Consider the following 18,247-nt stretch of genomic DNA (forward strand, 5'->3'; position numbering starts at 1 on the left):
GACTATTGAAAATGTGTTTGTGACTTGGCCAAATTCACAAAGAATAAGAGTTGCATATACAGGTACAATAGAATTTAGTAAAGTTTTTTATTTTATATAATATGTTATACATACCTAATTTTTTATTTAACTTAATTTCAACAAGTAAATTAACCATAAATTTTGATTATTGTATAATCCTTCATAAAGATTTGTGTATCATACAGGACCTTATTGCTAGGAGGAGGATCAAATTATTTAGAAAAGTTCAAGGCTTTTATCAACTTGATAAATCAAATTTTTCAAATAAAAATGACGTAACTACATGTGTTGCTTCTGTTAATAATGATTTTTTTGGCACAATAAATTTGTTCATTTAGCAAATACAAGATTAAAGTCTTTATAATTGATATATTCTTCAATAAGTATTCTTGTTAATGAACATTGTAACACTTGCCATTTATAAAAACAAAATAAAAGTTCATTTCCTTTAAGTACTTCTATTATTCAATCTTGTTTTGAACATGTGCACATTTTTAGGGACCTGCACGAACAATTTCTGTTTATAGTCATAGCTACTTTCTAACCATAGTTGATGATAAAAATAGATATACTTGACGTTTTCTTTTAAAAGCAAAACCAGAGGCTAGGTTGTTAGTACGTAATTTCTATACTTATATTGAAACACAGTTTGATGTTAAGATTAAGTGCTTTAGATAAGAGAATGAACAAGAGTTTAACATGCCTGTATATTTTGATTCAAAAGGTGTAGTACATTAAACCACTTGCATATATACTGCAGAATAAAATTCTGTAGTAGAAAGAAAACATCAACATATTTTGAATGTTGCTCGTGTATTAAAGTTTCAGTCATCAATTCTTCTTTGATTTTGGTCTGATTGTATTGCTCATGCTGTTTTTTTAATCAATAGAATTCCATCACCTATCATTGAAAATGAAACACCTTATGAGGTATTGCACAAAGAACAATCTGTATTTACTGATTTTGAAAGTGTTTGGTTGCATGGCATATGCATCAAATTTAAATTATGTTAGACATAAATTCTCATCAATAGCTATGTATTTTTTTGAGATATCCTGCTAACATAAAAGGATACAGATTATATGATATAAAATCAAAAATAATAATAATATTTAGGAATGTGAGGTTTTATGAATATTTATTTTTTTATAAAGATTGATCTATTTATAATAACAGTAATAATTCATTAGGGGTTTTGCTTGCATATATTAATAATATAGATCTTTCAAAAAAATATATTAATAATATAGAGTTTTATCAAGTTATTCCACGTCCACTTTCATAACTTTTTGAAAAATAATATTCCTGAATTTTGGACCGAATCATGGCGCCCCTTTTTCGTAGAAACAAAATAGGCTTGGTCTTCTATTTGTGGTCTTTTTCAAAATATCCAAATATGGGTCTAATAATAGTATTCTGTCTAATTTTCTCTAACTTTTATCTATTTACTAAACGCGGTAAACTAAATATATCTTAAAAGTTCAATCAAACTAATTTATCATTAATTTAAATCAGTTTTGTACAATTTTATTTAATTTTAATATCTTAAAAATACCAAATTTTCCTATGTGTGAGATCAATGCTAGTCAGAACTTTTTAAAAAATCAAGTTTTTTAATTATCGATTAGTACATTTCAATTTTTGCTAATCATTTTTTTAAAACAACCATAATTTTTCAATTTGTTTCAATAATATTTTAAGGTAGAAAAACAATACTATTAAATTTTAAAGTAGAAAAACAATATTATTAAATTTTATATGTTTATTTTTAAAAATTTAAAATAATAAGGTGGACAATTACCTATCATAAGGTCTTATTAGGTCTACCCCTGGTTTTCAACCTCGTTAATGGATGACATGTCTCTCATAATCATGTAGCGAAAAAGTCTAAAAATAATTTTAATATTTAAAATATTTACCAAATATTTGAAGGGATAAATGTCCAAAAAGTAAGTTAAAAAGATTTATTTATTCGATTTTAAAATAATGAGGATTGAATTATTCAATTATAAAAATACGAGAGTTTAATTGTGCCCATAAAAATAAAAAAACTGATATGTATTTTTGAAAGAAAAGTCAAATTCTTTTTATACCTTTTGCCAATTTTTAAGTAGCGTATGGTGGAAAGTCTCTAGATTTTAGAAGAAATTTTGTTTGGATAATTCATGTTTTTGGATTTCAACATAAGAAAGTTATATTTCCATCAAAAACATAAATAACGATACCAATTTAGTCATGGTAGGTGGTCATGTTACTCATGTATAAGAAATGTTGCGGAACAGGCAATGAAATTGTCAATTTTTATGTTTCTTATATCTTGGGCAACCTATTTACCTTTTTTTTTTATCAGAAATATAAATTAGAGAAATTAGCCGTCCTCTCATTGACTTTTTAAATTATATATACTAATTACTAAATTATAAAAGTATAAAAAAGAAAATTTTATTATAAGAAAACAAAAACAAAAAGTATAAGTTGATTATTGTATAGATGAGAGCTATCGTAAAGCCAAATGAATGTTTAGTAAGGTACAATTAAACAAAATAAATTAAAACACGTTAAATATTTTGATGCACACCATGTTCTATATATATATAAATCATGTCTTAACTTAATCAATGTGCAATTATTATTATTATTATTATTATTAATGTGGTATTTCCATCACATTTTATCCAATGAATAACTTACATAACATCAATATACTAATTATTTTGACATAATGAAATAATAATGAAATTGAAGTTAGATCCAATATAATTAATTAAGACAGAAAAGTCTTTTTAAATTGATTTGTTCACGTTATAGATTATAAAGTTCAACAAGAACAAGCATAAATTGGTTAAAGTGGGTTCCAAGTAATTGCATTTTAAATTCAAACGGCAATCAGAAAGTGACAAATTAACGGACACCGCAACTATAATGTGGCAATTCGTTATCTTCGTGAGCAAGATATCGATTAAAAAAAAAAACAAATCAACTCAATCAAACCTGTTTTTTTCCAGTTAAATGGCGATTATTTCAATTTAGTCGATTTGTTTAATTCGATTAATGTTTTTAATTACTCTATCCATCCGCAGTACAAATATAAAATATATTAAATTTATAAGATAATTTGAAAATAATTATTACATTTTTTATTTTTATCAACTTTTTATTACACTTTTTTAATTACTTTCTTGTAAATTCTTATATTCTCAATTTAATTATTTAGATATTGTAAATACAACTAGTTATATTTTTTTAAAACATCAATTGCTATTTGAAATTAAAATAAATTATAAAAAATTAAGCTTACTATTAATATTAATTTTAATAAAATTACAATTAATAATGATTATAAAAATATAATAAAAGTAGTTGAATTAATGAAAAAGTAATTTGCCAATTTCATTTTTAAAATAAAAGTAGCAAATTTATTTATATATTCGGACACCTAAAATATCCATCTTTATAAGATGGACGGGGTACGATTTGATTTGACATTATTTGAGTAATTTAGGTTATCCAAATAAAACTAAATATATAATTTTTTTAATGAACATGTAATTTATAATTTATTTAATAGAACCAACCGTCATTTTGATAAGTCTATTTTTTTTAATAAAGTATGGCAAAATGATCGGTTTGATTAAGTTTAAAGAAATAACCGAAAGTCAAGTTGATGATTCTAACACATTTCCTAGCAAGAAACGTCAAGATTCCAATAATAATAAATTAATAACTTAATGGATGTATATCTATAAATAGAAACAAAAATGTAGTGGATTGTACACAAAAACAAGAAACCAAAAATGGTTCCAATCACAAGATTTTTCCTCTTCATAGTTTCTTCATCAATTCATTTTCTAACTTCTCCTCAAATAATTTCATTTGATTTTAGTGTTCAACAGAGTAATCAAGAACTGCCACCTCTTCCTAGATTTGCTTCGGTTCCTCTAAATGTTCCTGTCTTTTTTTGATTTCTCATCATTTCATTTCTGTAAATTAATTTGATGTTCATATTCTTCAATTGTAATCTGATTTGACTAGCCTTCCATTTATGTTTTTGTTAATCTGGAAGTGCTTTTTCTATTTGAAAATTTATGTATCTTCAGTTGTATATTTGGTGCCAATTGAGTTGTATACGATTTCTTTCGATTCTTTGTATGAGCTTCGTCGGACATAGTCCTAAGATTTCCTGCGCCGGGGAATTAATGTAAACATGTAAGATTCGATGGTTCAGGTGATTTATATTTCGGGTGTATTTAGTTCAAATAAATTCTATGTTTTTAAAGAATTTATTTCAGAATTCATACGATGTATGTTTGCTTTGTTAATGAAATTCATTTGATTCGATGATTTAAGTGATCTATATTTAGTGTCATTTGAGTTGAGAAATTCGAAGTATTTTGAACTTGTTTAGAATTTTTCAATTGGTATTCAAAGAACATTTAAATCAAGTACGAGTAGATATGGAGTCTTAAAGTTCCGCCAAAAGTTCGTACTTTTATTTGGAAATTATTGTTAAATCAAGTACCAGTGGGTGTAAATTTACATGTGCGGTGTCCTTCTATTTCCATACTTGTCGAATTTGTGGTCTATTTCCCCTATGACAATGTTATTTGGACAACCTTAGATGTGATTTCTAAAGCATCAGCTCAGTTACATGAGTATTCATCATCTCAGATTACAATAAACCAAGGCTACTTCGTTGCTAATAGCTCGACTCTGCAGGTGCAGCGGTGGCGGCCGCCACCGACTAGTTTGATCAAGTTAAATTTTGATGCGGCTTTAAATATTAATAATTGCATTATATTCGTTGATATGGTTTGCACAAATTTTTTGGGTTTTATTACTTATTGCAGTTTTCATTGATTTTCGGGTATAACATCACCTGAAATTGTCGAGACACTTGGTATACGTCATGCCATTATGATAACTTCTCAACCAGGATTAGGTGATATAATTATTGAAGGAGACAGTTTAAATGTGATATTTGCAGCGCAAGGCAATAAAGAGTTACCAACAACAATTGAAGTTATAATTTTTGATACGGTTCATTTATCATCATCGTTTAATTCTTGCGAATTTTCACGTTTTAAGCGAATGTGTAGTTGGATAGCTCATGAAATAGCTAAAAAGTCCTTATATTCATCCCCTTTTTAGGAGTTAATGAGTATCTTCTGTTAGCTTTGGCTAGGAACTCTTTGTAACTCTTATTTTGCAGAGTTACTTAGTCAAATATATTAGAAAAATGGTTAAAAAGAAATTTATTTCCCATTTCACATCTGGAACCCGCGCAATTTTAGGTTCAAAAATTTCGGGGCTAAAATGCTCTATTAGCAATGATAAAATCTGAAAAATGATGTTGTATAGTCATAAAGAAACTCTTTCAAAACATCTTTTAATTCATCTTCTTTTATTAAATTCTATAATATTTTAGAACCGATTATAAACTTAGCAGTAGATATTGGAGACAATTGTTTATGAACTTTTTATTAATATTATCATAAAAAAAAATTTATTTTTAAAAGGCCAAATGATTAAAAGAGGTCAAATCTTTTAAGAAAATTTCAAAAAAGTCTAAACTTTTTAATTTTTTCCAAGGCTTAATCATAAACCAACCCCCCCTTCCCCCCACATTTTAGCCCCTTTTCAGTTGCACCATGACATTGTAATTTTGTCAGTTGCACCCTAATTTGCACCTTTAGGTTTCAATTCCACCCTCAAAATCAAATTGGACTCGTTTTCATTCGAAAAAAATTCATAAAAACCCTTATAAAATTCTTGTTTGAACTCTTTTCCACACAAAAGTTAAAAATGGACGACTTATTTTAACTTTTTTCAAATGGAGAAGAGATCAATTTAGTACTTGAGAGTGGAATTGAAAACCAAAGGTGCGAATTAGGGTGTAACTGACAAAATTGCAACGTCAGGGTGCATTTAAAAAGAGGCTAAAAGGTGAGGGTATTTTTGGTGATTAAGCCATTTTTCCAATGTGTCCTGAAACACACGAGTTCATTTCAATTATATCCAACTACACAATTTTATTTATGCGGCGCTGATGTGTGTCATGCCATATCATTGTCACGTAGGCGCCACATGAAAAAAAATTACATAGTTGGACATTATTCAAACAAAATTATGCGTTTCAGTAGAAATTTGATAAAATTGAAAAGTTTGAATTTTTGTGAAACTTTCATAAAGGGTCTGCCATTTTAATTATTTAACCTTTTTAAAAACACTTGCAATTCTTACCTTAACACGAAAAAAAAATACTTTTGTTTTTTAAGTGTTTATATGTTTTTACTATAAAAAGACTTTTTTTTTAATATTAACACCTAAACCATTTTAACTAAATGGTTTTAAACTTCTACTTTCTACTCTCTAGTCAATACTTTTTTATCCTTTAAATTTCAGTTCTTTTATATCGTCTTCACTATTTAAAGTATGTATTATTATTTCTCTCTCAAATTTCTATTATTATTTTTCTTTCAAATTTCAATTATTTTAAACTATTTTTATTTCAACGTTGATTATTTTATTTCAACGGTGACAGTTTTGCTTTTGCGACGTTGACCATTTTTTTGTTTGGCGGTAACGATTTGTTATGTATTTTTTGTTCATTCATTTTTATTTTCTTTTTCTATTCATTTACGTACGTGTTTTTGTTTTTGTTTAATTTTTGAATTATTTTTTTACCTAGATTAATTTTTCATGGTTTGTGAATTTCTACTGTTGTTCGCGAGTTTAATTTTATCATACATAAGTTATTGTATAATATATAATTGATATCACTCATATATTTTTTTGGCTTACAAAGTGTTCAATAAAATGTCCCAATGACAATAATTTTATAAGTATTTCATAACGATTTTAGAATAATGTTATGATTATTCTATATGTATATTTCTCAAGTGTTAGATGCATGAAACTTGTTAAAATTCTTGTTCATAAGTTACGAGAAAATTATAGTATTGTTATGATAATATTATAATACTGGTTTGAAAACAATATGATATGTAGTTTTTTTTCTTTTTGAGAGAGCAGGCCTGATAGTAATCAAGTGTATAAATCACTTAAATGACAGTGTGATGTTGAGATTTTGTAATTGTAATAGGCAGATTAATGTAGCTTGGCAATCAGTGTCGATGTTATAAATTGATAATTTTAATGAAATTATAAGATGAGTATCATAGATTTAAGATGAAAACTTTTGCATACATTATGTATAAAGATTTATACAAAAGTTATGATAAGATTATGTAAATATTATGATAAAGTTATATGATAATATTACGATAAGATATGATAAAATTATACTAATATTATGATATTGTTATAAAAATATTATCTAATTCTGCATAAATAACGTAAAATAATTTATACAAAAATTATCTTAATTTTATGCAACCATTATGATAGAACTATGATAAATTAATGGTAAAGTAAGAACAATAATTTTACAAAGTAAAATTATGAAAATATTATCATATGATATTATGATAATATTTTCATAATTTTACTTTGTAAAATTATCATTCGTACTTTACCATTAATTTATTATGATAAAATTATAAAAAAAGTATGATATGATTAATGATTAGGTTGTGATAAGGTTATTTTATGGTTATGAAAAGAATATAAAAGTTATGATAAGATTATTAACTAAATTTTTGCACTCTTTGTATAAAAATATTCAGATATTCTATAAAAAATTTCATTTTCTGTTATTAATATTTTCTTGTTAAGTAATTGAAACAATTAAAAAAATGAATTATATAAATCTTTATAAAATGTAATGATAAGTTTTTTTTTATAATTGTAGACACTTATTTTCCGGATAGGTAAAAAGTGATAAAGGATTGAACCGTCCTATGATTTTCAAATTAATTCATTGGGATGACAAGTTATCGATTCATTTATTTAAATTCAAGCAGTAGTGATCAGTGTATAATTGCGAACTTGAGAAATTAAAATGTAATTAACTAAAACTAGCCTATAAAAATTTAAAAAAATTGTAATCCAAGTTTAAAAAATTGGACTAATTGTAATATTTTAAAAGTTTATAACTCAATTTGCAACTTTCACAAATAAATCGATCATAACCAAACCCATGTGGTCCCAGAAGCCATTTTTGACACTTCTAAGCACCAAATAAACCATTTAGCTATAGTTATCACCTAATTAATAATTTAATACGAATTAATGTTGTAATTATCAATTTAAGAGTTTTGATCTCACCCATCTCATCAGTTCACACTCCTAATCTCACCATTTCACTCATTTGCATAGAACTAACATAATCATCACCAACCTCTATAAATAGACCCTTAATCAGCTGATCTAGGGTGGCACCAACACCTATAGAAAAGCATAATAAAACCCTAAATTTCCCTTATTGGCCGAACCACACAACACCAAAACACACACACACCAGTCGATTCTAGTGGAGAAAACAAGCTTCTATGCTTTAATTACTCAAGAACACCCGGCTGCGCACTGATCCAAAAATGGATTCCATATCTGAATCACCAGAAAACGAGCCAAGTACTCAAAATGGTACTTCTGAGGACCCACTTCCTCTGGCGCCGTGATCCTCCCTTTTCCTCAACCCAAAATGCTTTCTAGATCCTCTAGACTTCAATCGATCTTATTTTTGTGTTTCCGGGTTCGTTTAAATTTGGAATTGGGACCCCCCTTTTGAGCCTATGGATTTGTAATTAGTTGTAAAATTATAATATCTGTTGTCAGAAAATTCTGCATACAAAAAACTTATAGGCAAGCTTTTATACTTATGCAATACAAGACCAGTGCAGCAACTCTATCAATTCTTGGATTGTCCAACAGAGACTCATCTAGTTGTTGTTTATAGAATCTTAAAATATCTTAAAGGGGGCTCCAGGAAAAGGTAACAAACTCATAAATAAATAAATAAATCATGATTGTACTCACAAACGGGGGCATATGGATTGATCGAATCAATATGGAATTAACCAACCCCTTGGACTGCTACGAAAAACACCATCGGATTTTAACGATCCGAATGAATCATCATTTCCACGGAAGTAAATCTTATATTAATCACCTTCTTCTGATTTAAAGTTTGCAACATTCTCAAATGTAGACTGGGAAAAATGTCCATATACTAGAAAGTCTATCTCAGGAGTTTGTGTGTTTTTAGGCAAGTCCTTGATATCCTGGAAATCTAAAAAACAGACCACATTTCAAGATGTTGTTTTGAAACAGAATACAGAGCCCTTGCTGCTTTAACTTGCGAACTACAATGGTTTGCATACCTCTTTGATAATTTACAACAGAATATTACATAACCTGCCTCAGTATTTTGTGATGGTCAATCAGCCATATAATTGGTTCGTAATCTTGTTTTTCATGAGAAGTCAAAGTACATAAAGATTGATTGTCATGTGGTACAAAAAAAGCTCAGCATTGGTTTAATTCACTTGTCACCAGCCACTTCTAGCAACCAGTTGGCAGACTGCTTCACCAAAGCATCGGCTCAACAAGCTTTTCTTCAAACAATGTCCAAAATGAGCATTCTAGACATATGATGAAAAGTCTCCAGAATTTAGAAGAATTTTGTTGGATAATTGGGATTAAATTTCAATACAAGTTATGTATTTCCATCTACAACATTAATGATGAAAAGTCTCCAGAATTTAATTCATCTTCTTTTATTAAATTCTATAATATTTTAGAACATATGATGAAAAGTCTCCAAAATTTAATTCATCTTCTTTTATTAAATTCTATAATATTTTAGAACCGATTATCAACTTAGCAGTAGATATTGGAGATAATTGTTTATACACTTTTTATTAATATTATCATAAAAAAGACTTTATTTTTTAAAAGGCTAAATGACCAAAAAGGCCAAATTTTTAAAAAAAGTTTCAAAAAAGTCTAAACTTTTTTATTTTATCTAATGTGTCCTGAAACACATAATTTCATTCCTATTATGTCCAACTACACAATTTTATTGATGCGGTGCTGATATATGCCATGCCACATCAGCGCCACGTAGGCGCCACATGAGTAAAATTAAATGGTTGAACATTATTGAAACGAAATTATGCGTTTCAGGAGAAATTTGATAAAATTGAAAATTTTGGACTTTTGTGAAACTTTCATAAAAAGTTTGTCCTTTTTTGATTATTTGACCTTTTTAAAAATATTTGCAATTCTTACCTTAACACGAAAAAAAAAACTAAAAAAAATGATTTTGTTTTTTTAGCGTTTTTATGTTTTTACTATAAAAAAACTTTTTTTTAATATTAACACCTAAACCTTTTTAACTAAATGGTTTTAAACTTCTACTTTCTACTCTCTAGTCCATACTTCTTTATCCTTTCAAATTTCAATTCTTTCATATCTTCTTCACTATTTATTTCTTTCAAATATGTATTATTGTTCCTCTAAAAAAAGATTTTTTTTTTCAAATTTCAATTATTTTAAACCATTTTTATTTCAACGCTGATTATTTTATTTCGATGGTGACAGTTTTGCTTTTCCGACGTTGACCATTTTGTTGTTTGGCGGTAACAATTTTTTATGTGTTTTTTATTCATTCATTTTTATTTCCTTTTTCTATTCATGAATGTACGTGTTTTTGTTTTTGTTTTATTTTTGAATTATTTTTTGTTATTTTTTTTGCCTAGATTAATTTTGCATGGTTGGTGAATTTCTACTGTTGTTCGCGATACATAAGTTATTGTATAATATATAATTGATAATCACTCATATACTTATTTGGCATACAAAGTGTTCAATAAAATGTCCCAATAATAATAATTTTATAAGTATTTCATAACGATTTTAGAATAATGTTATGATTATTCTATATGTGTATTTCTCAAGTGTTAGATGCATGAAACTTGTTAAAATTCTTATTCATAAGTTATGAGAAAATCATAGTATTGTTATGATAATATTATAATACTGGTTTGAAAACAATATGATACGTAGTTTGTTTATATGCATTTTATATTTACAGTAATAGTTTATGAATTATGAGATACATGGAAGAAGATTTTTCTTTTTGACAGAGCAGACCTGATAGTAATCAAGTGTATAAATTACTTAAATGATAGTGTGATATTGAGATTTTATAATTGTAATAGGCAGATTAATGTAGCTTGGAAATCAGTGTCGTTGTTATAAATTAATGATTTTAATGAAATTAAAAGATGAGTATCATAGATTTTAAATGACAACTTTTGCATACATTTTGTATAAAGATTTATACAAAAGTTATGATGAGGTTATATAAATATTATGATGAGGTTATATGATAATATTAGGGTTAATGTCAAAAAAAATCACGATAGAAATATGATAAATTAATGATAAAGTACGAATAAAAATTTTACAAAGTAAAACTGTGAGAATATTATCATATGATATTATGATAAGATTATAAAAAAAAGTATGATATGATTAATGATTAGGTTGTGATAAGGTTATTTTATGGTTACGAAAAGAATGTAAAAGTTATGATAAGATTTTTAACTAAATTTTTGCATACTCTTTATATTAAAAATGTTCAAATATTCTATAAAAAATTCATTTTCTATTATTAATATTTTCTTGTTAAGTAATTGAAACAATTAAAAGAATGAACTATATAAATCTTTATAAAATGTAATGATAAGTTTTTGATTATTGTAGACATCTATTTTCCGGATTGGTAAAAAGTGATAAAGGACTGAAGCGTCCAATAATTTTCAGATTAATTCGTCGGGATGACAAGCTATCGATTCATTTATTTGAATTCAAACAGGCGTGATCAGTACATAATTGCGAACTTGAGAAATTAAAATGTAATTAACCGAAAATAGGCTACAAACATTTAAAGAAATTGTAATCTAAGTTTAAGAAATTAGACTAATTGCAATATTTTAAAAATTTATGGGTCAATTTGCAAGTTTGACAGACTAAATCGATCATAACCAAACCCATATGGTCCTAGAAGCCATTTTTGACAATTTTAGGCACCAAATAAACCATTTAGCCATAGTTATCACCTAATTAATAATTTAATACGAATTAATGTTGTACAGTTGACCTTCTAATAATTAATATACATGCTGGATCAAAATTTTATTAATTATTAGAATTATTAATTTATTAAATTTATATAGAAAAATTATAAAATTTATAAAATATATTTTAAAGCATCTATATTGGTAAATTTAATATTGATATTATATTATAAAAAAGCTAACTAAATACACTTCACAATCACTCAATCTAAAAATAATAATTTTGTATTCAATTCAAAATACATCAACTTGATATTAAACCAAAAATTAATCATCAAAAAGTTGTATTTATGAATTAAAATAATTTTTAATATCTTTTTGTACTAGAGATGCTTCATTTATTTTTATCTGTTCATTTAATAATTTTTCTTAAAATTTTCTCAAACGAAAAGAAAAGTCATAATTTGATAGTATTTCAGCTTCCACCTTATGAATCAAGGTTAGTGTTGTATCAAATAAATCATCAATTGTTATATATTTATTTAGAAAAATATCTCCAATAATTAATATTTCTATAGAATTTATTTAAAATTTATTAATTATTAAATAATATAATTATTAATTATCCGACGTGGAACGAAGTTGGTTCCTCAATTTTTTTATTAATTATTAGAATTATTAATTTATTGAATATTAACTATTAGAGGGTCTATTGTAATTATCAATTTAAGAGTTTTGATCTCACCCATCTCATCAGTTCACACTCCTAATTTCACCACTTTACTCATTTGCATAGACCTAACATAATCATCAACGACCTCTATAAATAGACCTCTTAATAAACTGACCTAGGGTGACATCAACACATACAGAAAAGCATAATGAAACCCTAAATTTCCCCTATTGGCCAAACCACACAACACCAAAGCGTGCGCACACACACCGGTCGATTCTAGTGTAGAAAACAAGCTTCTACGCTTTAATTACTTAAGAACGCCCTGCTGTGCACTGATATAAAGATGGATTCCACATCTGAATCACCAAAAAACGAGTTAAGGACTCAGAATGGTACTTCTGAGGACCCACTTCCTTTGGCGCCGTGCTCCTCCCTTTTCCTATCCCAAAATGCTTTCTAAATCCTCTAGACTTCAATCGACCTTATTTTCGTGTTTTCAGGTTCGTTTAAATTTGGAATTGGGACCCCCTTTTTGAGCCTATGGATTTGTAATTAGTTGTAAAATTATAATATCTGTTGTCAGAAAATTCTGCATACAGAAAACTCATAGGCAATATACTTATGCAATACAAGACCAATGCAGCAACTCTATCAATTCTTGGATTGTCCAACAGAGATTCATCCTGTTGTTGTTTATAGAGTCTTAAGATATCTTAAAGGGAGCTCCAAAGAAAGGTATATATTAATCACCTTCTTTTGATTTAAAGTTTGCAACATTCTCAAATGTAGACTGAGGAACATGTCCATATACTAGAAAGTCTATCTCAGGAGTTTGTGTGTTTTTAGGCAAGTCCTTGATATCCTGAAAATCTAAAAAACATACCACATTTCAAGGTGTTGTTTTGAAACAGAATACAGGGCCCTTGCTGCTTTAATTTGCGAACTACGATGTATTGCATACCTCTTTGATAATTTACAGCAGAATATTACATAACCTGTCTCAGTATATTGTGATGGTCAATCAGCCATATAATTGGTTCGTAGTCCTGTTTTTTTATGAGAGGTCAAAGTACATAAAGATTGATTGTCATGTGGTACGAAAAAAGCTCAGCATTGGTTTAATTCACTTGTCACCAGCCACTTCTAGCAACCAGTTGGCAGACTGCTTCACCAAAGCATCGGCTCAACAAGCTTTTCTTCAAACAATGTCCAAAATGAGCATTCTAGACATATGATGAAAAGTCTCCAGAATTTAGAAAAATTTTGTTGGATAATTGGGATTAAATTTCAATACAAGTTATGTATTTCCATCTACAACATTAATGATATATCAATTTAGTCATGGTAGGTGGAAATCTCATGTATAAGAAATTTTCTGAAATAGGCACTGAAATTGCCAATTTTTATGTTTTTTTATATCTTGGGCAACCTATTTAATTTCTTATCAGATATGTGCAATTTGATAAATTGGCCGTCCTTTCATTGACTTTTTAAATTATATCTATCAAATATTAACTTTTAATTTTTTTAGACAAAAAAGCTCAAAAATGATCCTCATATTTTCATTCAGGTTCTTGAGATCCCTTCATGTTTTTCGAGACTCGAATATAACCCCCATATTAACAAAATCTAAAATTCATACTCCTTTTTTAAAAACATGAAGGTCATAACACTACCACATAAGTCACTTTCGGCAACAGTGGATAACTGTTGCATAATGTACAAAAACTGTTGCCGTAAGTCTACTGCAACGGTTTTAAATCAGCTACATTTGCGGCCGCTGCAATAGGTTTTAATAGCTATTGCAACATGTTTTTTAATCTATAGTAATAGAAATAAAACCGTTGCAATTAATAGCAAAGGCAGCGGTTTTAATCATCTTATGTAACAGTTGAATAATGTAGTTTAGGCAACAGTTCTTTTTATAAGGCAACAGTTTATATAGTACTTTAGGCAACACTATATATACTATTTGCAATGGTTTGACTAAAACTTTAAGCAACAGTTTATATAGAAAAGACAACGGTTTTTATTTGAGGAACGGAAATTAAAAACCGAATTATTCGCTAAATTTAGAACCAAATTGGAAACATAAGATATTCGTTAAAATTAGAAAACGGAAAATATTTATTAAATTCAAAATCGGAAAATATTCCATCCATTACATCACAAAAATACTCCATTCATCTATTACATCATAAAAATATTTCATCCATTACATCACAAACAAAAAATATTCACCAAAATTAAAAAACGGAAAATATTCCATCAAAATTGTTGAAGAACTACTTCCTTCTATGTTCTTCAAATTGCTTCTCGTAACCCCTCTTTCATAAAAAAAAGTACACGATCGGGAGGCCTCTCGCCTATAACAGTGGAAAAAGCATCACTTCCACTGTTTGGAGCTCCTTTAAATTATAAGTTCTACCACTTATTATCTCCTCACTTTGCAGGCAAAATTCTTCTGTAGCAACGAAGGTAATTTGAAACTACTTCACGAGCTTCTCTCCACTCTTCCTAGTTTCCCCCTTTGCTTTTCACCCTAATTCTTCATCGTCCTTCGCTGTTCCTACTCTGAACTAAAACTATATACTGTTCTTTTAGGAAAATATACCAAATTATGATATATTTTCGATGAAATCTATAATCTATTTGATACATTATGTAATTATAAATATGAAACCATCATAGAAATAAATAAATGAAAACACAATAAGCCCTAGAAAAAAAAAGAGCAGTTATAACATTATAAATTTCTTACTTGACTCTGTCGAAATTAATACCCATTCTTTTGCCTCCATCTTGACCTGAATAATTTAATTAAGAAATTAATTAGGGTACAATAACAAAAAACAGATTGCGTCCATTTCTAAAAAATTAAAAGCTTGAAGATTAATTTTACCTGGCAAGGGATTATAATAACCAAGAACCTCCATGTGTTTGCCATCTCTAGGAGATCTGCTATCAGCTGCCATTACTCTATAAAACGGGTTTTGCGTCTTTAACGTTTTAATTATAGAAATCGAATTTGAGTTTTTGGGGCGAAGCTCATACGATTTCTTGGAATCATAAACAAACGACTCAAAATTCCAAAAACAACAATTTATCTTTGTGCTTTCCTGATTAAGTTGGTTTTTACTTACTGAGCCTTATATTGTTTCTGATGTGAATATGGAGGCCTGCAATCAGTTTGTATTTGTAAACAGTGCTTCATTTCAATGCGTTCCAATGTGGTTGAAGATCACTTGGATACCTAAAATCAGAGGAAAGTTGTCAAAAATTAAATGCCAGAGATGAGCATTAGTTTGAAATTTCTTATCCAAAACAATAACGTTGCAACTAGATGTGCACGTATACATGTATTATTGTCAACTACTCAAGACATTACAACAAAACTAACAGCAACGAATTAGAAAGTCTGCTTACCAGTGATCTGCAACTCCAAATACAGAGGCGAGGTAGATATAAATTGCATGACTAAAAAGAATGAAAAAGATAGAGATGTGTTATTGATGTGTAAGTAATTAATTCCATTGCAAATTCATGAGAAAACATAAGTCTATGTTTCATTATAGTAAAATCAAACAGATTATCATACAGACTGCAAACACAAGTCTATGTTTCATTTTCAGAACATAAGTGTGTCAGCTATCTCGATCTATGACGTCTTTCACAATCATACTCACCAATGCATCAAAGAAATCACCTAGGTTTAAACTTTGGTGGAATATGTTTAGATTTATCCTAAACTTTAATCTTCTTAAATTCCTTTAATTTTTATTGTCAATAGATATTAACAAAAACAAAATCAAATCTGTTTGTGCAGAAGGAAAAAAAATTAAGATCATTGCTTACCTCTCAAATAGTTTAAAATCTCCAAAAACAATAGCCGGTACTTGTCCCATGGGATTTATCTCTGAAATCATTGACATCAATCAATAAAAATAATGAATCTAATTGGCCAATTTGAATGAAAAAATTATAAACTTAGACATCTTCCAACTTCCTTAATAAAATGTAATACCAAGAAATCACCTTGCAAGTATTCTATCCAAAAGTTCTCATCCTTCACATAACCTGCACAATCAAACAACTTATCATAAAGGCTTACCAAATCATATCGGTATCCAATGCGCGCAATTCATAAATTGTAAAACTTACTCCATAACTATGTACAGATTATCATGATCTTCATATGCATCATAAAACTGTACCAAATTGTTGTGTCTAGTGAACGCTCTTAATATTTTAACCTCCCTTCTCACATCTTCAATTGCAATAGCTATAGTCATCTAAGAAAAACACAACACAATAATTAGCTTTATGCATCAGTTCAACAGAAAAAAGATCCAATAAGTTATACAATTAATTATACAAAACTATAAAAATTACACAATTAATTAAAATATAAATTACCACCTAACGGTGATTATAATCACAAGTCACAACAAAACGACATCACTCGAAACACCAAAAGATAACATTTTTATTTAATCTGCATTTGTATACTCTCCGTTTATCCATGATAGATTTTAAAATCCATTTTTTCCTTCCCAATGAACTATATACCTTTTCTGCAATAGAATTTCAACAATTAACTAATTCAGAATCAACAATCACTTATCAACAAAAATTGAATAGATTCCTTACCTAAGTTTTCCTATAGAGATCATTTATATCATCAATGTATTCCACAACTGCAAGTGGATTTTTCTTGTCACAACTGTCTATATTCATAATTTTCTCTTTAACTACATTTTCCATTTCAAAATGAAAATCATTTATATACTGATACTTTTAAGAAACTTCAAAATGAAAATCATTCATATACTGATACTTTTAAGAAACTTTAAAATGAAAATCATATACTGATACTTTTAAGAAACTTCAAAATGAAAATCATGAAAGCAAAAAACAAAATAAAGAAACTTAACTGATGATTAATTTTGGAACCAAAGAGGCATGATCGATGAAGAACAACTCAGTGATCGCGAGAGCTGAACCACTTGCTCCGTTGAAGTAGCAGGTAACAGCGATGATTTCACAGCAATAGAGGCGGAGGAATGTTGTTGCAGCTGTTGAAACCCTAGAAGAGAGCGAGCGAGAGAGAGAGAATTAGAAATAGGAAATCTGTTGAAATTTCGAGATAGTTTAGATTTTAGAAGAGAGCAACTGGAACAAATTAGTGTTTAAAAAGCATTTTATTGAAATACAAGGAAGTGAGTGAACTGATCAAAATAAAAAAAACTCTATAAAATTATAACCGTAAATAAATAACGCACACATCAAATTGAAGATGCATACATTGATTTTTTAAATATTTTATATTTAAATTAAAGTACCAGTTTTAAAAGTGTTGCTATGTTCAGTCAAACCGCTGCATATTTTATATCTAATGCAATAGTTTTACATATCTGTTGCTTTACGTTATTAAATGTGCAATTTTATTAATTTGTTTGTAACGGTTTCAAATCGTAACCTTTCTGTTGCCTTATATATTCTATTGCAACAGTTTTAAAACTGCTACTTAGTTGGTGTTGCCATTGCCCCTTTATGTGGTAGTGT

At 27.9% G+C, this 18,247-nt stretch overlaps 1 long non-coding RNA gene across 2 annotated transcripts; it reads right to left on the minus strand.

Annotated features, from left to right (window-relative positions):
• Positions 1-15,815: 15,815 nt before the first annotated feature.
• Positions 15,816-16,908, minus strand: LOC126660568 (uncharacterized). 2 transcript variants are annotated; one of them, XR_007635384.2, is made up of 5 exons: positions 16,844-16,908; positions 16,718-16,759; positions 16,538-16,598; positions 16,109-16,159; positions 15,816-15,935 (listed from the first exon to the last, which is right to left on the minus strand). It is a non-coding gene; the product is annotated as an uncharacterized LOC126660568 (long non-coding RNA). The 2 variants fall into 2 exon arrangements; XR_007635383.2 differs by having other exon boundaries at positions 16,718-16,879.
• Between the last annotated feature and the right edge of the window lie 1,339 nt (positions 16,909-18,247).

The sequence above is a fragment of the Mercurialis annua genome, linkage group LG8 (genome assembly GCF_937616625.2).
Source record: "Mercurialis annua linkage group LG8, ddMerAnnu1.2, whole genome shotgun sequence".
Classification (NCBI taxonomy): Eukaryota; Viridiplantae; Streptophyta; class Magnoliopsida; order Malpighiales; family Euphorbiaceae; genus Mercurialis; species Mercurialis annua.